The sequence below is a fragment of the Notamacropus eugenii genome, chromosome 3, assembly GCF_028372415.1.
Source record: "Notamacropus eugenii isolate mMacEug1 chromosome 3, mMacEug1.pri_v2, whole genome shotgun sequence".
Lineage (NCBI taxonomy): Eukaryota > Metazoa > Chordata > Mammalia > Diprotodontia > Macropodidae > Notamacropus > Notamacropus eugenii.
In genome coordinates this window covers 89,139,837-89,164,935 of record NC_092874.1, presented here as the reverse complement: position 1 = coordinate 89,164,935, position 25,099 = coordinate 89,139,837, and the positions used below count along the sequence as shown (strand labels likewise).

Here is a 25,099-nt window from a genome sequence, read left to right as displayed (position 1 = left end):
ACTCTGCCACACTGCTTCTTAATGTCCATCACTGTTATCTCTTGTGCCAGGCTGTTATTCATCAATGAGGTTCCTTCTGTCTCCAAAATAGAATGATTCTCTAAAGAGAAACAGATACAAGGCTACTGTACAGAGCCTAAGCAAATATTTTGCAGCATGTCTTTCAGGAGTAAGTGGTAAAGTCAGTGTTTGGGGCAGTTGTAGGTCCAGACATCTCATAAACCTCCTGTGGGGAGACTCTCCTGGGCATTAATTCCTGATATTCTTTTATTTCTCCCCAGATGCTCATATATTTCATGGCTGAAAGCTCCTCAGTGCTCCTTTTAACTGCTGCTCCTTTCCTCTTTATGAATTCCCTGCCTTCTCTGAGCCAGGGATTACATAAATCTCCTCCATATTTCTGCCTCATCTTTATTTTCTGTCATTGGAGAAAGGACTGCCTGGGATGATAGGGAACTACTAAATCTTGGCAACAGAAACTTGAGCTTTGAATCCCAAGAGTCCAAGTCATAGGTCCATAGCTCAGACACCAGAAGCATCTCCCCAGGCATCCTTGAACTCTATTTTCCTTTTTCTATTGGATGGTGGCCACACCCATGCCTGGAGGAAATGTTGAAAACTCATTCCTTCTTTGGAGGATGCTATCTCCAATACAGAGGTCAGTCAATGCCAGTAGGATATGGCCCTCTTACAGACCAAAGTGCTCTTTCACTCCCTGGCCCCTTAATAAGACAGTTATAAAATAATAAGATAGAAGTGGACTGTTACAGTCTAGGAAAGAGGTCAAGGATAGCTTTCTAATCTTGAGTCAGATAAGTACAACTAGGTAGCATTGTGGATAGTATTGGACTTGGAATCAGGAAGACCTGCATTCATACCCTGACTTAAATATTTACTAGTTAGCATGTGACCCCTCATTTGTAAAATCGGAAGAATAAACAGCTACTTCACAGGGTTGTTGTATCAAATGAGATAATACGTGTAAAGCACTTTACAAACTTTAAAGAGCTAAAAAATGCTTGCTAAAGCACAGATCTAAAGCCGCTGGATGTTCTTCTTCCTGATGTCAGAGTTGCATTGTAGGCCTCTACCCAAAAAGAAATATTTCAAAAGGGAAGGGATAATTTGGGATGATGGGAAGTGGCAGTAGTTGTAGTGGTAGCAGTGGTCATAGGAAATCAATGATAAGAAAGCAGTGATTTTAAAAAGCTGAGTAAAGGGTCCAGACCAGAGGTAGGAAACTTGCAGCCTTGAGGACACATGTGATCTTCTAGGTCCTCAGATGAGGCCTTTTGACTGAGTTCAAGTTTTACAGAATAAATTCTTATATTAAGAGGATTTCTGTGAAGTTTGGATTCAATCAAAGGGCCGTACTGGAGGACCTAAAAGGCCACATGTGGCCTCAAGGCTTTAGGTTCCTCCCCCCTTTCAGAGATTGGTCCCTTTCAGGACTAGTCACAAACTTGACTGCAGTTATCTATCTGATGAGTTAGGATCAAAGATTTTGAAAGGTCCAGTGCAGGGGGCTTGACCAGGTAGAAAAATACATTTCTCCTGGCACATGTCTCTCTGCCTGGCAAACCAGTAGAAAAAGTGGCCCCACTTGCCTCTTCTCCAGAGTTTATGTCACTCTGATGATTTGTGAGTGGGTTCTTCCTGTGGAGGGTATTCATTTCCAGACCATCAATCCCATCCCTTGGCTAATTAACATCACTTTGCTTTTATGAGGTTGAGCTTTTGTTAGCTGGATTTCAGCCATCTCTTCCCCCAAGTCGTCCCCCATTAGAAGCCCTAGTATGTCTAGGTGTTCTGAGTCAGGGAGGGAGAGAAAGAGAGAGAGAGAGAGAGAGAGAGAGAGAGAGAGAGAGAGAGAGAGAGAGAGAGAGAGAGAGAGAGAGAGAGAGAATACAGTGATAAAGGATGCCTACATTGAACATCAGTTTCTTTGAGAAGAGTAAGGCCCGTAGATGACAACACCATGTTCAGTGGTGACTGTCCTTCAACCCTGTACACATTTTCTAGGTTCTTTATAAATGACTTCAACAGATTTTCCTGACAATAAAAAAATCATAATAATAAAAATGGACTTTCCATGCTATGCATTTCAAATTCTTCCCTAACCCATTTCCCAAATACACCAAAGACATTTCTACAAATACTCTTCAGCTTCCAATTTAAATGTCAGTTCTTTTTCTTCTTGATCTCTAAGCCTTGTTCTAGCTCTAAAAATTCAAGGTAATATTCCTTTCTTAATTACTGAGTTCTGCTCCTCTCAGAGCCTTGTAGGTTTCACCTCAGAATATTAGTGTTGGAAGGGCCCTCAGGAATCATCCAGGTCAACCCTTTATTTTCCTGATGAGGAAACTGTGAAATGAGGTGATTTGCCCCAAAGCTCATAGATAGAGGCAGAATTGGGGATAGAACCAATTTCTCATGACTCACTTGCCTAGTGTTCTTCCATTCCAACATATTCTAATTTTCCATATTCTTCCACTATTAATAGTCACCCAAAGAGGTGGGGTAGAGTGGTTAGTGCTTTGTAAACCCTAAGGCCCCATGTAAACATGAACTTTAGAGGCAGTGTGCTATGATAGCAAGAGCACTAGATTTTGAGTCAGAGGACCTAGGTTCAAATCCCCTCTCTGTCACTACCCAAGTGACATTTGGCAAGTCTCTGAGTCTCAGATTCTACATACATAGAATGAGGGGCACTGGAGCAGATGGACTATTGGGTGATTTGTACCTCCAAATCTATAAGCCTATGATTTCCAAGTGGAAAACTGAGGGGTAAAGACTTGTCACAAAATTTTTGTTTCTTAAAATTGTTCCTTTGGTACATCTAAGACTCAAAGAGGTGTGCAACCAGCTCTCAATCCAAAGGCTCTCTACTCTATGTATACCTCCCCCAGTTTTAATGCTCATCCCAGAACAATTCTGATATACTCTACTGATCCACAGGGACTTCAGGATCCTCAAAGAATTTATAACCATTCATCACAACAGGCTATCCTTATTACTAACTTTATGGTTGGTTCATATTTAAGAGCATTTTGTGATACTACAATGTATCTCATTTCCTTTTTGTATGAAACCTATCTGGTTATAGATGTATCCTGGTGTTTTTTGTGGGAAGAGTGGTGGTATATTTCTCTAATAAGTAAGCCTTATCTGCCAAGTTATTTGTTAGGACATTCAATAGCTGAACATTTTTGTTGCTGTTTGTGTAGTGACATTTTTGTAATGCACTAAGGTTTACAAAATGCTCTCCCCACAACCCTTTGAGATAGATGGGGCAAGTATTATTTTCCCTTTACAGATGAACCTCAGAAAAGTTAAATGATTTGTTGAGGGTCACACAGGTGTCAGAGCCAACCCAAGTCTTCTGAGTCAAAGATTGGCATTTCCATCACAGAACGCTGAGGCTCTCCGTAATTGACCTATATCTTCTTTTTCTCTTATGAGAGGCTGGTCTTGGGCTCAGAAGCCCCTTAAAGTCAGGGACTATTTATGGTCTTTGTATCCTTGGTATGTTGAGGAGTGACCATCATATAGTATGCTCTGAGTATTTTCTTGTGGATTGATTGATTGGGGATAACTGAGACATTCTCCATTTTGCTCAACCAAAGATTAGGTTTAGAGGTATTGGAGATTGAACACTGAGTAGCGACCAAGGAAGAACAATTACAAAGTCTTGAAACGTAGCCAGTCTATTCAATCAAAGCAAAGGAACTTCACCTGAGTGCAGAGTGGAAAGGAATGTGGGTTCCTTACTGCGCTTCTCAGCTTAATCAGTTCAATCTAACGAGATAAACATTGATAAAGAACCTACAATATTCAAGGCACTATTCTATGTTTTAGAAATACAAGATGGGAAATGAGACAATTTTTGCCCTCCAGGAACTTATTGTTCCTTCAGTAAGTGTCTGATGATGATGCCTCCTTGCTGTTTCTTGAACTTGGCCTTCTGTGTTTCTTCTTTGGCTTACATGGTCCCCAGTGACTGGAATGTGCTCCCTCCCCACATTTACTGCTTAGAAATCCTAGTATCATTTAAATGTCAACTAATACACCATTTTTCTTCTCAAATTGTTGTATTTGTAAGCTCCTTGAGGACAGGGAGAGTTTCTCATTTTATCTTTTTATCTATGCCAACACCTTGTACAGTGCCTTACCCATGGGACAGAATGAAACTAGACCAGTGATTTCTCTGATATTTTGTTATTGTTGTCTACCATTGTCTACCAATGTAGGTCTTATCATTTTATATAATTAACTGAGACACTGAGATGGTAAGTCATTTTTCCAGGGTCTTACAGATATGTCAGGGGGAGTCAAATCTTTCTTAACTCCGACTGGCTTTCTCTCTCTACTCTTGTCACATTGCCTCTTGCATATAGTAGGTACTTAATAAATACTAGCTGGATGAATGAATGAAGAGGAGGAGACATAGGTTAGGAATCACTTTCTAGTGAGGTATCTAGGTGGTGCTGGACCTGGAGTCAGGAAGACCTGAGTTCAAATTCCTTTCTCTGATACCAGCTGTGTGACTCAGTTAGGCCCTTAGCCTCTATTTGCCTCCGTTTCCTCAACTATAAAATGGAGATAATAATAAAATCTGTCTACCCTGGGTTATTATGAAGATAAAATGAGATGATATTTGCAAAGTTCTTTGTAAACCTTGAAGTGCTATCAAAATACTAATTATTTGTATTAGCATCATCATTATTATTAATGGTATTTTCAAAAGTACAGTATGATGGTATGTCTGCATGATTAAAATCATAGTAACTGCTGTGTTTCCAGGCAGGGGTGGAAGGAGGAAGAATACGGAATCTTGGGTCAAGAAACCAGAGGTATTGTAGTCTAATAACTAAGACTTAAGACAGGAGGTTTCAAGAACCTACTACTGGATTTGACAGCAGCTGGTGCATATAGATAAGAAATGTTACATGGTGAATTAGGTAAGAGGTCTGTGGGTAATCTGGATTATCTGATTCATTTTGGAAGTCTTGCATTCTGAAGACTTGCCACCATCTCGCACTGCGTCAGACATGTCTAGCTTATTGTTGGTGTTCAATATATATTAAATATTAATAACATGGATAATCATCATGGTAATAACTATGTGTTCCAGACCTCACTGTTCTTGGCATAGTCACTGTTATGATTTATTGGGTCTCTTAGAGGTTGTCTGGCATACCAAGTTATTAAAACCTGCCAACCTACCTTTAGAGGTATTTTACAAGCTAGTACTGCAATGTATCCCTTTGTGTGTGGATGATTTCCTGGAAGAACCCAGGATTTGGGAATACCTCTCACTGGGCTTGATGGGAATTCAGCTCATAGAGGGAACCTAAGGTTGCTTGCATCTGCAGAAACCTTCCTTGCTCTGAGATCTGGCTAATGGAATGAGTTAGTGCTCTCAGACCACTTTTTCCCAGTGCCACGCATCCGAGAGCCAAAACCACCGTCTCTCTCTCTTTAGCTAACACTTTGGATCCTTGTCATCCGACATTTTAGATCTTATCTGCATTAAGAACCAAAGTAGCCTTGTTAATAGAAGCTGCTTTAATTTGGTCTTCCAGGAACATTCCCCTCATTTCCCTAGATCAATGACATTGTACATAGCAGGATTCTAACAAATTGTATTGACTTTCATCTTAATAATCTCTTCAAGGTTGAGGAGAGAGACATCATGGCAGAGGGGATAGACAGTGGGCCTTGGAGTCAGGAAGACCTGGGCTTAAGCCCTGACTCTGACATATGCCTTCTGTGGGGCCCTGAACAATTCCCTGCTTGCCTTTCTAAGAGTATAAATTGTGAAGCATTTGCAGATCTATGTTGGTAGAGAAAGTTTCCTTATTGGGAGTTTCTCTGCCAACAAAATCTCTTCCAATAAAATCATACCATCCAAAGACTGAAAAATACTTTCCTCCCAATAATCCTGTTAGGATGGTCATGAATATATTATTTTTCCTATCTAACTGATGAAGAATTTGAGATTTAGAGAGCTAAGAGGACTTGCTTATAGTCCTCTAGCTGATAAATACAAAGGTTGTGATTTGAACCTAGGTCTTAGACTCCAAATCCCATGCTTTTCCCCCTATTCTAGGCTGTATCCTTTTCTTGAATTTACTTTGCGGGGTCCCTAGTTCTTGAGTAGTTCGTATCACATCTTTTCCCTACCCCTGCCTTCTCTATCCTTACAGGCAGCGCCTGCATTGCTAGTCTCCTTACATCTTATTCCTCAGACACATACTCTTTGATCCAGTGACACTGGCTTTTGGGTTGTTCTATGAACAAGACATTCCCTCTCTTGGCTCCCAGCATTCTCTCTGGCTGTCTCTCATGTCTGGAATCCTCTTCTTCCTCCACTCTGATTACTGATGTCTCTGGTTTCCTTTAAGTCTCAACTAAAAATCTCTTCTCCTATGGGAAGTATTCATTTCCTATTAATTCTGTATGTAGCTTGCTATATATATATATGTATGTATGTATATATACATATTTGCTTGCACATTGTTTCCCCTGTTAGATTTTTCAGCTCTATGAAGATAGGAACTGTCTTTTTCTTCTGTTTATATTCCCACTGCTTACTTAGCATAGTACCTGGCATGCAGTTGGTACTTAATAGTGTTTATTATATGGTATAGTGGATAGATCACTTGTCCTGGAGTTAGGAAATCCTGAGTTCAATTCTGGCTTAAGATACTTCCTAGCTGTGTGATCCTGGATGAGTCACTTAACTTTGTTTGACTCAGTTTCCTCAACTATAAAATTGGGATAATAATACTATCTAATTTGAAAGGTTGTTGAGAGGATCAAAAGAGATAATATTTATAAAAAGTACCTAGTATAGTGTCTTGCATACAGTAGGCACCATATAAATGCTTATTTCCTCTCTACGCACCTTCTCTTGTATAGACCTATTGGTTAAAGTGTAATACTGATGAGACCAAGTTTATGGATCTGTACACTGTGTGTTGACAAAGTGCCTTTCTCCTGACTTTTCTAATGTTTTATCACCCTCATTTTACCAATGAGAAATCTGAGGCATCGACTCCACCCCCTTGTCCCATCCAGAGTTCCACAAATACTTGCTAGTGCCCACAAGGAAGACTGGAGCAGGTTTCCAGGTGAAAAACCTCCCTTCAAATGGAAAAATGACTCCCTACAATTATGCATTCCTACAACGATGGGTCAGTAGCAACATGTGGGATGTGCAACCAGATGGTATATTTGGTTCTCCCTTTTATTTATTGGAGAGTTCCTAGGTAAGCTCCTTTTGGATACAAAGAGAAGAAAGAATGTTATTTCCTCTTCTTCCTTCTCTCCTTTCCTTTCTACCTAGCAGTTCCTTTCATCAGATTAGCACCTATCTCCCTAAATAATTCTTTATACCTGTCTCAGGCAGGAGAAAGCAAAATAACTTCAAATTTGAAGGAACTCTATCCTTTTTTCCTATGAGGATCCACTTGGACACACAAAGACATTTTCATGGTTTGTTGTGAGCTTTCTATTTTATTGCCATTCCTCTCCAATTCTTTTCAGGAATATGTTAGAACATTCAGAGTTCTGTGCTATCATACTGAGATCAGGGCTACAATCAAGTCATCTCTACCATAGTTCCTGGAGGGGATGTGTCAATACAATAACTTTCCAGAAGTATCCCACCCTGACTACCATTCCCCTTTGTGTATTGGCCCCCTTCCATTAAAATGTAAGTTTCTTGAGGGCAAGGAATGTCTTTGCTTTTCATATTTGTATCCTCAACCCTTAGCACAGTGTTTTGCATATAGTAAATGCTTAATAAATATTTTTCATTCATTTGTTCAGTCAGTCTAACTGCAATCAAAGGGGAATGGGGCAGACTGCCTTTCTACCCTCAGCCATGGAGACCTATGCACTAGGGATGCCCAGGTTCAGATGTGGAATCATGGAGTTTTCTTGGAGTCTTTCTCTCTCCCCACCTTTCTCTGCCTGGACAGGACTACATTTAATGACACAAGACTAGAAGGAATAGCTAACATAATAGGTGACTGAGTCAGGATCCAAAAGGATCTTGGCAGGATAGAGAATAGAGCTGAATATAATAAGATGAAACTCAGTAGGGAAAAATGTAAAATCTTGCCCTTGAGTACAAAAAGTCAACTTCTCAAGAATAAGATGGGAGGAGGGATGTATAGACAGCAGTTGTTTCCCAAAAGACCCAAGGGTTTCGGTGGACTGAAAACTCACCATGAGTCAGCAGCGTGACGATGAAGCAGCTAGAACAAGCTAATGTGGTCCTGGACTGTGCTGAGGGGCTTGGCTTCCAGAAATAGGCAGATGTGATAGTCCTACTGTACTATGCCCTCATTAGACCGTATCTGCAGTATTGTGTTCGTTCTAGGTGCCACAGTTTGAGAAGCACTTTGATAAGCTGGAGGGTGTCCTGAGGAGGGAAGTTAGGATGGTGGAGGCTTTGCCTTGAGACCATGACAGATGAAAATCATCTGAAGGATTGGGGCATGTTTAGAGAAGACTTGGTGGAGGGGAGGGTAGCCAGCTTCTAGTATTCCAAGAATTATCCCATGGAGGAAGGGTTCGGTCCCAGAGGGCAAATCCAGGAACATTGGGTAGAAATTACAAAGAGACAGATTTCAGCTTGATGTTGGGGAAAACCCCTTAATGATTAGAGTTGTTCAAAAGTGGAATGGCATACTTCAAGAGGCATTGGATTCCCCCTTCTTGGAGGTCTTCATGCAGAGGTTGGGCAAACACTTGTTGGCTATCTCAGTGGGGATCCTTTTCATATAGGGGTTGGACTAATTGGATGCTGAGGTTGCTTCCAACTCTCATATTCAGTGATTCAATGAATCTGTCATAGATCAGGCTACCTACATGCTGTCTGGTCAGAGGATTCAGATGTCTGGAGAGAGGCAGTGGCCATATGAGCCATCCTTGCATCTGTGCCTAATTTTAACTTTGTACCAGGTGCTGAATTTTCCACTTATAGCTATGATTTCTCCTATCTTCCCATACCCCTCACCAATCTGATTACCCTTCACTACCCACACTCTAGTTTATCAATATCCTTTACACCCATAATTGAGCATGATAACCTAGAACAGGGATGGGGAACCTGAAGCTTTGAGGCCACATGTGGTCTTCTAGGTCCTTGGGTGTGGCCTTTTGACTGAGTCTAAGTTTTACAGAACAAATCCTTTTATTAAGGGGATTTGTTCTGTGAAGTTTGGATTCCATCAAAGGGCCCTACTTGAGGACCCAGAGGGCCACATGTAGCCTTGAGGCTACAAGTTCCCCACTCCTGACCTAGAGTCTAAATACAGAAGAGTACACTGGGATGACCATCCCTCCCCTTGTTTTAAAAACCATACTTCTATTAATGCAGTCTAATCATGCATCTTTTTTTGATGGCTGAACATCCTTTTATTCAATTAACTGCTTTTAAACTTGGTCTTACATGTCTTATGCTTGTGTGGTTCTTTGCATGAATCTAAATGAAGGACTTTATATTTGTTTAAGAACATAATTGTTAGTTGGGTCCAACATTCTAACCAGTGGTAATCTTTTGGTATCTTAATTCCTTCATCCATTCTCAGCATTCCATCTTCTGGCACTACTTAAAACCTGACTTTCCCCTATTTCAAATGTGGCTCTTCCTCATCTCATACTCCCTGATTCACCTGGGCCAGGAGGAGAATTCTGCATATTCTTTATCTTTCCACTTCCCAGTTTTCACTCTGAACCATTACTACTTGTCTGTCATATATTAGCATCACTCAACAGTTAATCCTTTGAAGTTCACACCATCTGATTTTATCATGAGTCCTGGATGCTTGCCATTGTCATTTATGGACCCATGGAAACAAATAGGTTCTAATTTATATCTTATGTAAATCCATACTGTCATATGCTATGTTTGCTTAATGTGAGGTAATATGTTAACTAATAAAATACCCCCACTGAGACACTCTTAGAAAAGAACTTGCTGTGAGGTTTTTTTCCCCCCCTGGAAGTGGAATTCACTTTTTCTTGACCCTATTCTCTAGAGGCAGGATGGTGTAGTGGAAAGACTATCAGCTTTAGAATCAAGGAACCTAGTTTTGACTCCATACTTTGCTATCTACTATGTGGATGACTTTGGGCAATTTACATCATCCCTCTTGTCCTCACTTAACTCATTTATAATGTGAGGAGATTCAAATGGAATTCCCTAAAGTTCTCTTTAGGTTTAAAATATGCTGCTTTAGAAGTGCCAGAATGCATTTGTGAGACATCTCTGCATCTAGTGTGATGTAAGAGCAAGGTCAGGGGACTGTAAAATAGGGGCAAAACATCCTAATTTCATTAAGATAAGGTGGCATCCTCTTGGGCCAATTGCTAAGCAAAGAAAAAGTTTATACAGAATTTGAATTCAATATTTCTTGCACCCAAAACATCACTCAGAACACCCCTCCAATTAGGAAAATCAGTCTGAAATAAGTAAATAATGAGGGAAAAAATGGACTCCATTGTCTTCAGTTTGACAAGGTAGGGCTGACATTTTTGGGGAGGCAGTTAAAAAGTTGCCTGGGAAAAACCCCTTTTACTTTTAAATATTCACTTCTTTTGTTCCTCAGTTGAACTGTTAAATCTGTGGGAAACTAGTTGGTTTTTTTTATTCTGTTTTTAAAATTCAAATAATAAACACCAGATAAGATAAGCATTTCCATATACAAATTGGAACAGAGAAAATGGGTTATACATGAAACCACAAATCTTTCTAATTACAACTGGCTTTTCCTTTTAAGTATATAATAATTTCAACATGTAACTTTCAAAGCTGTCCTGCTTGTCTGCGTTTTCTTCTGTCTATCCTTCTGTTTGGTTCTGTGTATTTAAAAAAAAAGGGGGGGGAGGAGTTTCCAGTGGTCCTCTCTTCTTTCAGGAAGTTTGCTAGTAATCATTCCCTTCCCCAGATCTGAGATTTAAAAAAAAGAATGTTCCTTATTTCACTTTACCTTCAGAAACACTCCTCCAAAATCCCTGGAATTCAGTTTTGGATTGGGCCGGAAAAGGTCCTTTTCAAGAAGGCATGCCAAAATGCTGTCAGGAAAAAGATGGTATCTAGGAGCTCGACCTAAAGAGCAGATTAAGGCTTCATTTTAAAGCAAATGCCAGAGCTCAATTCCATTTGCTTCAGAAGCTCGTTATATTGCATTATTTAAGTACATGCGCTCACTCATATGAGTCAATGGAAGATTGTACCTCCAAATTATCCCTACCTCTTACTACAGTCTATAAAATCCATGAGCAGGGGTAATCTGGTCTTGATTCACAAGAAACCAATGAAGCAGGATTGTGGCCTGATATTATCTGACTTACAGGGGAGACAGCAAGATTTGAGTTTTAATGACATTGGCCAAACAAATTTTCATTGTAAAAAAAACTAAAAACCTCTAAGAGATACAATATCCTCAACCTAACTTTGCTTTTGGAGTTGGGAAACCTGAGTTCAAATCCCAACTCTTTGGTTTGGACAAATTACTTCCCTTCTGTAGGCTTAAGTTAGCCAATTTATAAATGAGGTAATTGACTAAGTGATCCCCAAGGTCCCTTCTAGATCAAAATCCTAGGATCTTGACAAATCAGAGTCCTGCCTGATACATGGGGTCACTTGTCTTTGCTCAGTGGAGATTCATGAGCATAATTGGATGGTCTCTTTAGCACCATGAAGAACCTTTCCTTTGAGGTTTTAGATGGCACATCATCTCTCTTGGCTTTTTCTCATCTGTAAATGATGGAGGTGGACTTCATGGTCTTGAAACTTTCTTCTAGCTCTAAGTCATGGTCCTTTCTTTCTCTGTCAGGGTTTTAGTTTAATTGTCCACTGTAATGGCATTGAATGCACTTTAGTCTTGGTAGATTCCAAGATTCCTATTAATTTACCTCACTTATGCAAAGTAGAAACAGTTCAGGAATATTTTTAAGTAGTTTAAAATAAACTTGTCCAAAGAGTTAGAGATCATTTGAGAAGCCCATTTCATCAGATAGAAAATCTCCCTATAAAAGACACTTGTTAATTTATAGAAAGAAACTTGTCCCCAACTTTCATATCTTTGGGATTAGAATCAGGCCTCCCAATGGCTTAAGCATGGGTCCAGGCCTCTAGATAACATAATATTTCTTTTAAAGGCCATGATTGGCTCCTAGTTGATGCTTAAGTTAACATAGATGGTGAATGAAATCAGACTTCTAGCTTTCAGAAAATGGACTTCTCTCTCAAGACCCTTCATCATCCTGAGCAGCTTGTTAATGGTTCTATTTCATATTTTGTTTTGGTAGGACTAACATGGACAGGGCTATCCCTATGAGACTGCAAGGTAGGGCAAATCATATGATGTCCCTCCTTTTCCCCAACATGTTAATACAGCTCCCAGCACATTCTAATGGACATCAAGAACAGCTTACAAAAGAGTAATTTGAACCCTGGGAATGGGGAGCAGTTGTACCAGATTTGCTTTAGTTTGTTATGTGGGACTGAGTGTATGAGTTGAAGGCTAGGTGACATTTTTTTCCTTCCAGTAGTGTGTAAGCTTCCTAAGGACAAGGATGGTTAGTGGAATACCTTGTAGTAGGCATATGGAATAAAAGCAATTTGCATTGAGTGGAATTAAATTGTCTACTGCTTCCCAGGCACTGATACACTTTGGTTTCTCCAACAGGATGGAGCCTGGGCAGATCACCTTGACTTGTTGAATCCTAGGGCTGCCCTATGGCTTTCCGCCTGGTAGAATGTAAGTTCCTTGAAGTCAAGGACTGTTTATTTGTTATGTTTGTATCCCCAGTAGCTTACACAGAGTAGACTTTAAATCAAGTTTTGTTGAATTGGGTTGAGTTAACTTTCAGTGTATCACTTAACCTGTCCCTGTCTCAACTTCCTCATGACTAGAATGGAAATAATTAAATGGACCCAATCTTGAGTTAGCCCAGTCAAACATCAAACATCAGTGAAACATCTACTTTAAGTTATAGTATGGAATATCTCTTTCAAAATGATTCTTAGGCACATTGGAAGTGAAAAATGAACACAGTCCAAATAACAGTCATCTTTTCAGTGTCTCTTCTTCTTGCGGGAGCTACTGGTTACTGAGAAAGTGCTTGGCTCCTGGAAAAATTGATATCCTAAAGCGTTCTATTTTTAAGCAGCTAGTGCTGTGTGAGATCTAAAATGTTCAGACTGATTTTCGTTGGAGAAGCAGAGGCATCCAGAATCTGAGACAATGAAAGCCCCAAATGGCTAGCTCAATTTTTCTTTGAATCTACTAGCTTAAGCAGAGAGCATGGAACAAACTGAAACATGAAGAAATCTCAGCGTTGAGGTGATATTAATTCATCTATATGAATAGGAAAAAAAACAAAAAACTTGTCATGACAAGGGAGACAACTTTGAATTGACCTCTCCTGCCCCTAACTTTTAAAGCCCTTGAACTGAGAGCTGACATATTTACAATCATTTTTCTTCTTTCTTGTAAAACGATTCTTTTCTGATCTGGAGGTGTGGTTGGCAGCCAGCCCCATGCCCAATTTGCCCAGGGGCTAATCCATCATAAGGGCATATTTTTTGAGTGCCCATTGGATGGGAGATGCAGTAGCTGTACTGGACAGTTTATTTCATTGGGGTGGTCAGTGGGACTTGGGGCACTTTCTGAGAATTGGCAGAATGAAGAGATGTTAGAGACAAGGTCATTCCAAGGCTTTGGTGGTTGCTTTATGAAAATTCTAAAGAAGAAGGTAAGAGCTGGATCTTCTCCAACCATAAAAAGGGCTCCAAGGTAGATCATTGCCAGGTTCATTCCTATAGATAAGCTAAAAACACTGTCACACCCACTGAGCCGAGCTGTGACCTTGGCACAGCATTCCCCCAGTGAAGGAGTGCACAAAAGGGGTGGGAAAGAGGAAGGAGAAAATCATAGAGATCCCACCTCCCCCTGCAGCCCCTGTCTCCAAACTGACTCTTTGGCACTCTGCTCCTCCCACCATAGGGGAGATGCTGTGATGCCAACGGGAACCTTGTGCCCTGCTGAGGAGTGATGTCATAAAGGCAGCCCAGATGAACAGCAGGTTGTAATTTACAATAGAATCTAAACTCCGAGGAGCAGATCTAATTTTATAAGTGCACTTCTAGTTCAGGTTAGGTAAGAGCCTCCAGAACAGACATCCTTTAGATGCCCTATAAATAGTGAGTTGTTAAATGTGTCACTCTGCTCCCAGAGTACATATCATTGATTGGGATGCAGAGCACATAGTAAGGAATGGCCAACTTCATCGATGCCCCCAGCAAGTGAAATGTTGCATTACTACTATTCATGTTATGAATCACAAATCAAAATAACACTAATAATACTAACACTAAATGAGGGTGCTCAGAGTTTTACATTAAAAGGCATTGGATTTTCCCTACCTGTGTTAGATACTTTTCTTTCTAATTTCCTCACCAAAGAGGGCCTGTATCTGAGACCCTTAAAGTCATTGTATTCTTAAGGAATTGAATTCTTAAAAGGAAAGGCTCTATCAATTAATGAGCAGGTAGTTATTGAAAACCTACTGTGTTCAAAGCAATGTGTTAGCATGGGGAATGGATAACCCTCTTTCAGTTCATATATATATATACACAAACATTTTGAGATTCATTTCTAGAGCCTTTCTCAGGGAGTGGTTGGGGAGGGAATGCCCAATATCACCCTAAATTAGAATATTGAAATTTGGAATTTGTTGCCCCTCAATGAAATGTGTTTTTCTTAAGTAAAAAAGGCTATATAACATGGTTTTATCTAGATGCCTGTGCTGAGGCCAAAAACCATGCTCCACCCAGCAATTGCTTAATTTCAGCAGTATTGATTGGATTGCTCATACTTTATAAATGAGCGTGCTATTCTTAAAGACGGCAAACATTTGCTTTGTTGTGCTATTGTCTCGGGCTGAGCATAAACCTCTCACTTTTGATATATTCGCATTGATTATTGTTTTGTCATGTTTCGTGACTGGAGGCATTTTAACGATGATATACGGGGTTACATATTGTTGGACCATAAACTTCTGTTTGCAATTAAAAAACAGTTAAATGCAAACTTCAACTTGAAAACAGTTCTTGGGCTTAGCGTGACTGATAAACTCCAAGGGCCAAGCTCTGCCTCTTCAGAGGAAGGCTAGAGAGGAAGAATAGTTTTCACCTGCTCTCCAATCAGGGAACTGCTGTGGGAAACTGACATGCGGGGTGTCAGGTTTCTGGGAGTGATGGCTTCCCTAGTACTTGGTTTAAAGGTGTTGATGCATTCCCTCTTGGTGGCTGTGTTCAAATTTCTATTGTGTTTTATCTTAGCCTGAAACTATCTCAATCCTCCTTACTCTTGAGTGCCATCTTTAGCCCTACCTAGTAGGATGATAGAAAAATACATGGTAGGAACCAAAGAGACCGTCTGGTTCCATCCTACCATTTTTGAGAAGAGGGGTCACAAAGTAGCAGGGGTAGATTTAAACCCAAGCTACCTGATCACTCACACAGTGCCCTCTTCATCTCTGACCATTCCAGTCCACGATGCTCTCTTTCTTCTTTGAAATCCCACAGTGCCAACCATCTGTACCACTCATTTGGCTCCCAGCTATTGGTAGCTACCATTCCATGTGTCTCATTTCCCCAGTTCTACTTCTATTAGCCCCCTGAAGGCAGGGCACATTTTCTCATTTGTATTTCTAGATGCTTAGCACAATGTCTTGTATTATAGAGGCTCAGAAAATATTATTAATTGATTGAGAACCATGGGATTTAGAGCTAGAAGGAAACTTAGCTATCACTTTAGCCCCATAGTTTATAGCTGAGGAACCTGAGGTCCAAAGATCTGAAATTACTTGGCCAAGGTCATACAGCTAGTTGGTCTCTAAACTGAATGGTTCCAAAATCATCCTGACTAAATGCTGAGATAACAACCAACACAGACTATTTCTTTCATAGAGTTCCTTTGTGTTGACCTTCACAGTGTGTTATTGGGATGGTCATTTTAATACAGACTAATCAAAGACAGAAGTGATGCTTTGGATGAAGGTGGGGCATAGTCAGGTTTGAGGTCAATTCAATTCAAAAGTTTTATAAACCATCTATGGTTTATGTACCTGTCACTGGTGCTGGGACTTAGATGCAAGTGGAAAATGTTCCCTGCCCTCAAGGAGCAGAATATATCGTGTATACAGATACAGATTTTGGAGATAATTTGAGGGAGAAAGCCCTAGTCATTGGGTAAGGGATGGGATCCAGAAAACTTGGAGTAGGAGCTGAGTTCCTTCCAATTCTGCAAATCCATGGATTCTACTTTATTTTTTTTCCTTGTTCTCATTGGTCATTTTCATGAATGACTTTACAATGTTTGCTTTTTCTAACAAGAGTGACGATTATAAACAGAAATGTGTAAAAGTAAACAAATCAGTAAGTATCGATGCCAAATCCTCAGTTCTCATCCCAGTATTAGAGTCACAAGTCTCTCTTAGTTTGGAGAGACACTCCCACCAGTGAACCTATGGCAGGATAGGTTTTGGTCAGGAATTTCCACACTTCTCTTTTCTTCCAAAACTACAGTGAACAAGAATGGGATACAGCCAAGATCTCAAGCATGGGATTCAGGCCTGGAACGACCATGGAGATAATCAGGATGACTAGATTCATGCTTGTAACTGACAGAACTAAGATGTGAACCCAGGGTCCCGAGCTCCAAATCCAGGGAGCTCTCTGCTATTGTTCTTCTTATGGCCCCCACAGTTTGTAGGAAAAAGTAGGAATCCAATGATAAACAAGAGACAGTCCCTACCCTAAAGGAGCTTAGATTCCAATAGTGGAAGGTAACAAATGTAGGGAAGGGATGGCTGTGGAGGAAGGTTTTGGACAGGGAAGAGAGCCCCCAGGAGACAGGGTTGGCAGCACATTCTGGGAGGGAATCCTCTAGAGGCACCCCATTCCACTTTTGGATAGCTTTAATCCTAACTTGTTTTTCCTTTCATTGACTTCATTACAATCAACCTTACTGTTATTTAAAACCTGTTTTTGTATTCTGAGGCCAAGTAGGACCAGTCTCTTTCCTATGACACCCTTTCAGTTGTTAAGAACAGATATTATGTCTTCCCTAAATTTTCTCTTCTCCAGGATAAACATTTCCATCTCTTTCAAATGATCCTTGTATGGTTTCTAGTCTTTCTATTAGCCTGGTTACCTCCTCTGGAATGCTGTAATTTGTCAATATCTTTCTTAAAATATGACTCCTGGTGTGAAATAGAATATTTTAGATATGGCCTTCCAGTTTAGCCAGATGGGCCATCACTTCTAGACACTGTGCTGCTATTAAGATAGCCTAAGATTGCCTTAATTGTTTTAATGGCCACATTACATTGTTGGCTCCTACTGAGCTTGCTGTCTAATGAGTATCTATCCCAGGCCACTGTCATGAGAATTCTCTGGCCATGTCTCTCCTATTCTTTTTTTTTCTCCTTTTTTTGCATCACCCCTCCAATTTCACACAGTTGGTATCTGTCTATGACTATCTCAGGTCAAAACCTGCTAGTAGAAATTGAGTGTGCAGAGTCAACATTCTCATAATCCATTCATTCAGCAAACATTTTTGGAGTACTTATTATCTGTAAGACCCTGGGCTAGGATCTTTGTGAGAAAAAAAGATGAAGAAGACATAATTCCTGCCTTTATGGGAAGACGACAAGGACTTCTTCTAACCATGTTACAAGGCAGCACATTATAAGAGAGTGTATATATCGATATTGATACATAGCTACATAGCTACATATATATACCTATACACACATATATGGGCACACACATATATGTATAAGAGTATGTACACATATATAAATATGTATATATATTCACATATTCATATGTGGATGATACATACACATGTGTATAAAGACATCTGTGAATGCATACTTTCCATATATGTTATATGCATTATGAAAACATGAGAAATCAGAGGAAATGCCTTCATTTTGACTTGGGAGCATCAGATATCATAGAATCATAGATTGTAGATTTAAAGCCAGAAAGTAATTTAGAAGTCCAATCCTCTCATTATATAGATGAGAAAATGGAGATTCAAAGAGGTTCTTTGACTTGCCCAAGGTCATACAGTAAGAAACACAGTAGGGATTTGAAATCCAGACCTCTGACTACAAATCCAGGGTTTGGGAGGTGATTTTTAGAAAATATGGCATTTGAATTGGATCTTTCCCAGTCATTTAAGGAAATGTGGAAATTTGTGAGCATATTCCTAGTCCCTAGGGGTTCTATCAAGGAAGATATGGTCACGTGTTCCTTTCATGGCATTTTTCTTGGTACCATTGTAGACTGGGAACCTATCTAGACTTATGTCCAGGTTGCCCCTCTGGTCTCCTTATCCATAAAACGGAAGCAGTCTTACCTGCCCTGTTTACCACAGGGTACTGTGAGCATTAAGTGAGATAATGAACATGAAAGTGCTTTGTGAACTATAATGTGTTGGAAATAGAAGGCTGTTTGTATTTCCAGGAAGGCTGATTTAGAGTCTTTTTGGGAAAAAACTTCCTAAAGGTTAGACTGTCTAATGGTGGAGTCACATGAAATGGTAATTCCTTATGACTGGTAGCATTGGGAGAGATACAATTGGGTGACTTTCCAAGGGAAGTCAACTTGGGAGTAGTTTGGCAGCAATGTAGTGTAATGGAAGATCCACTAGATTAAAAGTCTGTATATTTTCCTCTTATCTCTGACTTTGCCACTGACTAGCTATGTGAACTTAGGGAGATCATTTGACTTCCCTGAGCTTTGTTTTTTTCCTCTTTAAAAAAATCTAGGGTTCCTTTCAGCATAAAAAAAGCTACAACTCCATGTCATAGGAGAAAATGTTTTATGCATTTGGAAGAGGGTTGAATTAGATGATCGTTCAGTTTTGAGATTCTATGATTCTAATCCTACTAGAGAATTTGAAAAGAACAGACTATGTTGACCTCACACAAAAATTCAAAAGGAGACAGGTTTTATTGGTTTCTGTTGCACTCCCAACCTTGGTCAAGTCATTTCACTTCTTTTTGGCCTGTTTCTTTATTTTTAAAATGAAAAGATTAGACCAGATGATTTCTGTTCTGATGTCTTGCAGTTCTGTTTGTCTGTGATTCCATGATTAAACTATAGATTCAACCCAACATGGTATATTGTATGTGTTCTTAAGGAACACAAAGCATATTTGTTAATATAGATGTGGGTATATGGATTCATTTCTACATATGAATGTATTATTCATAATATATGATACAGATATATATTTATTATGTAATTATATATTTATATATGTAATATACATATATAATATGTAATGTAATGCATATGTACATAATATATAATGCATATGCTGTGTGTGTGTGTGTGTGTGTGTGTGTGTGTGTGTGACTATAATGCCCAACCACTTATAGGTCTGATTCATTGAAATGAGCAGTGAATAAAAAGGGGTCATCCTGGGAGAGTCACAAACTTCCATGGAAATGGCTTAATCAAGGAAACTGGGATAAACTTGAGTTCTAGCCCCAGTTCTGTCACCAACTAGCTATGTAACCTGGGTAAATGCCTCTGTGGACCTCGGTTTCCTGGTGTATAAAATGAACAGGTTGGATTATCTGACATCTAAGGTCCAGTTCAGCTTTGATATTCTATGACTCTTCTCTTGTCTGACTTTGTGTTGTATAAAGATGGGTGCCTTGACCTGGCTCCATTTTGGCTTCTCATTTTACAGCCTGCACAAAAGCCCCATGAGGATTGGCTAGGCTGGTATTTCTCAAGCCAATCTGACCATGAAATACTTTTAAGCTTCAAATATATTGACAGAATCCACAAATGCTGGTCTAGGTAGCTCAGGGTATAGAATACATCCAGGAACAGAGAAGTAGTCAGTAAAATTTTGGCTCAAAATAGAATAAACAGCCTATGTTCATACTGAAAACTGTTCTAACTCATAAACATCTTTGCTACATACATTATTTCATTCCAAATGTAATGAGTTGCTCACTTGTGTGGCCCTGGAGCAGTCACTGGAACTCTCTGAGTCACAGTTTCGTCACTGATAAAATTAGGGTGTCTAACATGATGGCGTCTAATGAGATAGTGTCTGAGTTCCCTTCCATCTCTAGAGCTATTTATTTTATGACTGTTTTTGTTGGTTTATCTTCCTATACTTAGTGCCTGTCACATAATAAATACCTGATAGAATAGACTGAATGAATATTTTTGAAAGACTATGTTGTTAGTCCCACCATTTTCTCATGGAAGTACAAACACTGAGGTTCCATGGAATAGATTTGGGAAGTCTCTCCTCTGTGTCTTGATTACAGAGTGAACCATAGTTATAATCACTGGAGTTGGGATTAGACATTCTTCCCTTTCATGTGTTCCCACTGGGACAGATACCTTATTGCACCCTAAAAACTCTTGGGCTTTAACATTCTTCCTTGGAGCCTCTGACCTTTCCATTTGAATCCCCCCATAATGTCTTCCTGCATTAGAAGGTAAGCTCCTTGAGAGTAGGGACTGTATTATTTCTCTATTTGTATTCCCAGCATTTAGCACAGTGCTTGGCACGTTGTAAGCACTTAATAAATGGGCCTTCCCTCCCTTCTTCCCTCCTTCCAACCCTCTTTCCCTCTCTCATTTCCTTCCTTCCTTCTTCCCTCCCCCCATTGTTCCATCTTTTTCTCCTTCCCAATCAGTAGAGATTTCTGCTCCTTTTCATCAACACTGTGAGGCATAAGAGCTTGCTTAAAAGTAGTTAGAAAATGATGGTTCTCCCTTATGTGGGCTCATGTACAAGTCTTGTGCTGTGTCTCACACCACCAACCAGAACCTTGAGCCCATGAAAAAGTGAGGGCAAAAGAGATTCCCTGAGGGCCCTGGCCTCCCTTCATTGCACAGGTATAACTCTGATAAATATTAAATGGAGTTATTCATGCAGAGCTGGGGGAGAATAGACCCCTATTGTCAGACTCCTATTCCTGGGCCTCGTATTAATTAACTCTGAATTTCGTAGAGAATAGTCTTGCAATGGAACACCCTAGGGGCTTCGATCTTATCATGATTTTGTGAGCTAACAGGGTTGGGCCTGATCAGTAAGGAAGGGCATAGATTCCTAGCAAAACTCAGGTGCTGCAGGTGATTCCAAACGAAACCCTCTTCCTCCCAAGGCAGTCCTGATTCAGGGCCACACTCCAGAGGGAGAGAGGAATGTTAGATATGAGCATAAGAACTGTCCCACGGACTCCAACGTGTGGTGTGTCCAGTCCAGGAAATGCGACCCGATGAGGGGCATCAAAGGCTACATGCTTATGTGTTGTAGGAGAGCAAGATTCTTCTCTCTGATGTCAGCTTCTCAAAGTTAGGGATAAGATGCGCTGACCCTTTTTAGCTGTGTGACCTGGGGCAAATCACAAACAATTACAATTTGGGGGAAAAAAAAACTGTAGCTCAACCCTTTCATCTGTAGAAATGGATGAGAAAATCGGAGCCCAAGAAGCCAAAAAATTTACCCAAGGTCGCATGGTAAGTAGCAGAGGTTGGCATCAGCACAAGACCCCTGACTCCACATGCAACGTTTTTTCCAGCACAGTGTACAGCATAGTGAGGCTTTCCAAGGCTCAGTGGCCTCATTTGTACAATGGATGATGATGCACCCTCTATTTTATAGGGTTGTATAGAAAGTACTTTGTAAATCTCAAAGTATTATTCAATACAACCAGCATTTTTTAAGTTCTCATGAAGTGCAAAGCACTGTGGGATGGTGAGTTATTATTTTAATTGTTACTAAACCTGTTTTTTTTTTTTTATAACAAATCAGAACATGATACACAAACACATACACATACATAAACATGATCTGCTACATTTTGTGAGTGACTTCCATATTTCTTTCTCTGAGTGTGGAAGGCATTTTGCCTTGAGAACCACCTTTGGGATTTTTTTTTTTTATAAGAAGTTTTTGCGTTATTACAAAATTCCAAGTCTACCAGAAAAAACTCTCACACACTTTGATCGTTGCTGTGCACAAAGTTCTCCTGGTTCTGCTCCTTTCACTCAGCATCAGGTCATATAAGTCCTTCCAGGCCTCTCTGAAGTCTTCTTGTTCATCATTTCTTATGGCACAATAGTACTCCATTACATTCATATACCATAATTTATTCAGCCATTCCCCAATTGATGGACATCCCCTTGACTTCCAGTTTTTGGCAACTACATAGAGTGCTGCTATAGATATTTTTGTACATGTGGGACCCTTTCCCATTTTTATGATCTCTTGGGGATATAGTCCTAGTAGCGATATTGCTGGGTCAAAGGGTATGCACATTTTTGTAGCCCTTTGGGCATAGTTCCAAATTGCTCTCCAGAATGGTTGGATGCGCTCGCAGCTCCACCAACAATGAATGTGTTCCAACTCTCCCACATCCTCTCCAGCATTTATCATTTTCTTGTTCTGTCATGTTTGCCAATCTTATAGGTGTGATGTGGTACCTCAGAGTTGTTTTGATTTGCATCTCTCTAATCAATAGTGATTTAGAGCATTTTTTCATATGATTATAGATAGCTTTAATTTCTTCCTCTGAAAATTGCTTGTTCATATCCTTTGACCATTTATCAATTGGGGAATGACTTGTATGATTATACATTTGGGTCAGTTCTCTATATATTGTAGAAATGAGGCCTTTATCCCCGAGCTTAGCTGTAAAAATTCTTTCCCAATTTACTACATCCCTCCGGATTTTGGTTGCATTGGGTTTGGTTGTGCAAAAACTTCTCAGTTTAATGTAATCAAAGTTATCCATTTTGCATTTCATAATGCTTTCTATCTCTCCTTTAGTAAAGAATTCTTCCCTTCTCCATAGATCTGATAAATACACTATTCCTTGCTTCTCCAATTTATTCATGGTATCAATCTTTATACCTAAATCATGTACCCATTTGGACTTTATTCTTGTGTACGGTGTCAGGTATGGGTCCATGCCTAATTTCTGCCACACTGTTATCCAGTTTTCCCAGCAATTTTTGTCAAACAATGAGTTCTTATCAAAAATATGGAACGCTTCACGAATTTGCGTATCATCCTTACGCAGGGGCCATGCTAATCTTCTCTGTATCGTTCCAATTTTAGTATATGTGCTGCCGAAGCGAGCACACTAAACCTGTTTTAATACTCGAAAGGATCTTATCAAGGTGAGTACACTGTCCATTGGTGCAGATCACAGCCCATTTGTGATTTCTCATCCTGTGCAGATTTTTATCTATATTCTCCCATAGATCCTCCCCAGAAGATGCACCAAATGGACTGGAGGCCTTCTTTGAGGTGCTTCCGTTGCAGCACCCAATATATCCATCTGACACCCCTTACTCTCAGGTTATGACTCATCCACTTTCATGTAACGCTAAGATCCCCAGGGGTGGAGGTGAGCATCCAGGTGGCACAAGGGATAGGATGCCGGACCTGAAGTCAGAACCTAATTCAAATCTGGTCTCAGACACCTGGTATGTGGTCCTGGAAGGGTCACTTAATCTTTGTCTGCCCCAGTTTCCTCTTTTATAAAATGGGGATAATTAAGAACACCTATTATTAAGGAAAATAATAATGGAGAGGCAGCATGGCATAGTGGGAAGTTGGCCTAGGAGTCTAGAAGACCTGGGTTCAGATGCTGCCTCTGACATATCCTGGCCATATAACCCTGGATAAGTCCTTTACCTTCTCTCAATGCTCCAGGCAACTTAAGACTGTAAGTAGCCAATCTGTTAGAAATGTGTATAAGCAGAGGAGTTCCCTTACCAGGGGTTAGTTCCCTGTATCAACAAAACCCTAGGTCTGGCCTAACCTCTTGATTCAATAAACTCCAGTGACTCTCTGATGACTTTGCACACACAAGTCAAAACATTCCTTGTGATGTCACTGGTCCTCTCTAAAAACAAAGGATGAACAATTACTTCTAGGACACAAACTCAAAGTCCTCTGTTCAAGCTCTTCCAAACCTTGCCCCCTTCCCCCTTTTCTAGTTTGCATATACTCTTCTCCCCTTCATTTTCTCTATGATCCAGTTGTTCTGGCCCACATGCTGTTCTTCCAAAGATACTTTCCATCTCTAATATTTTGCCCCTTTGCAGTGGCTGGCTTCCATGCCTAGAATGCTTTCCCTCTTGGCTTCCCTGACTCCGTGTATGCCACACTTTCCCCCCACCTCCCAGAAGGTTCCCCAGGAGCCTTCCCCTTTGAGATTCTCTTCACTTATACTGTATAAATCTAATGTGTACCTGGGTATTTACATGTTGCCCCCACCTACACATCAATTAGAATATAAGCTCTTTGAAAGCGGGACTTTTTGTTTTTGTTTTTTTAAGACTGGATCTTCTTATCTTACCCAGCCTGGGCCACTAATAGATTAGCACAGGAGATTTGATTTGCTTGTTTTAGACCTGGAGTTGGCCATTCCCTAGGCAATGTGGCATATTCTTTCACTTGCTCCTTCTTTCCCATTACTCCTGAAGATCCATCATATTTATGCTAAATTTAGTGTGGACACTTGATCAGTATAGACCACTACAACTGGGAACCCACAAACTCAAGAAATTCACTAACCTCATTAGCCTTCCTTTTAGCTAAGATTTCAGCAATGGGTCACCATATCTAGAAAGGGACTATTTTTGCCCTTCGTATCCCCAACATTTAGCACAGTGCCTGGCACATATTAAGAAATTAATTCATGCTTATTGGCAGATGACATAAATGTGAGCCCTAACTATTCCAGTATCCCTTCTCAGCAGCTTTTCAGATAGCAGAACACTTTTAATAAGTGGAAGATCTCTCTGCCTACTCCTTGGTACTTTGTGACAGACTTACTATTCCCTTTACAACCAAGCAACCTACATAGATATATACAGCACCCCCTTTACCCCACCCCAACCCTGCCTCTGTATGTACATTCTAGAATGATTTAAAATTGCAGGTTAGCTATTTGTGTTAATATAGTTCTAGGATTTCTGTAAAATGATCACTGGTTATCCTTTCTT

At 40.1% G+C, this 25,099-nt stretch overlaps 1 non-coding gene across 1 annotated transcript; it reads right to left on the bottom strand.

Annotated features, from left to right (window-relative positions):
* Window positions 1-23,118: 23,118 nt before the first annotated feature.
* Window positions 23,119-23,225, bottom strand: LOC140497963 (U6 spliceosomal RNA). The gene has a single exon (XR_011964958.1). It is a non-coding gene; the product is annotated as a U6 spliceosomal RNA (small nuclear RNA).
* Window positions 23,226-25,099: the final 1,874 nt, after the last annotated feature.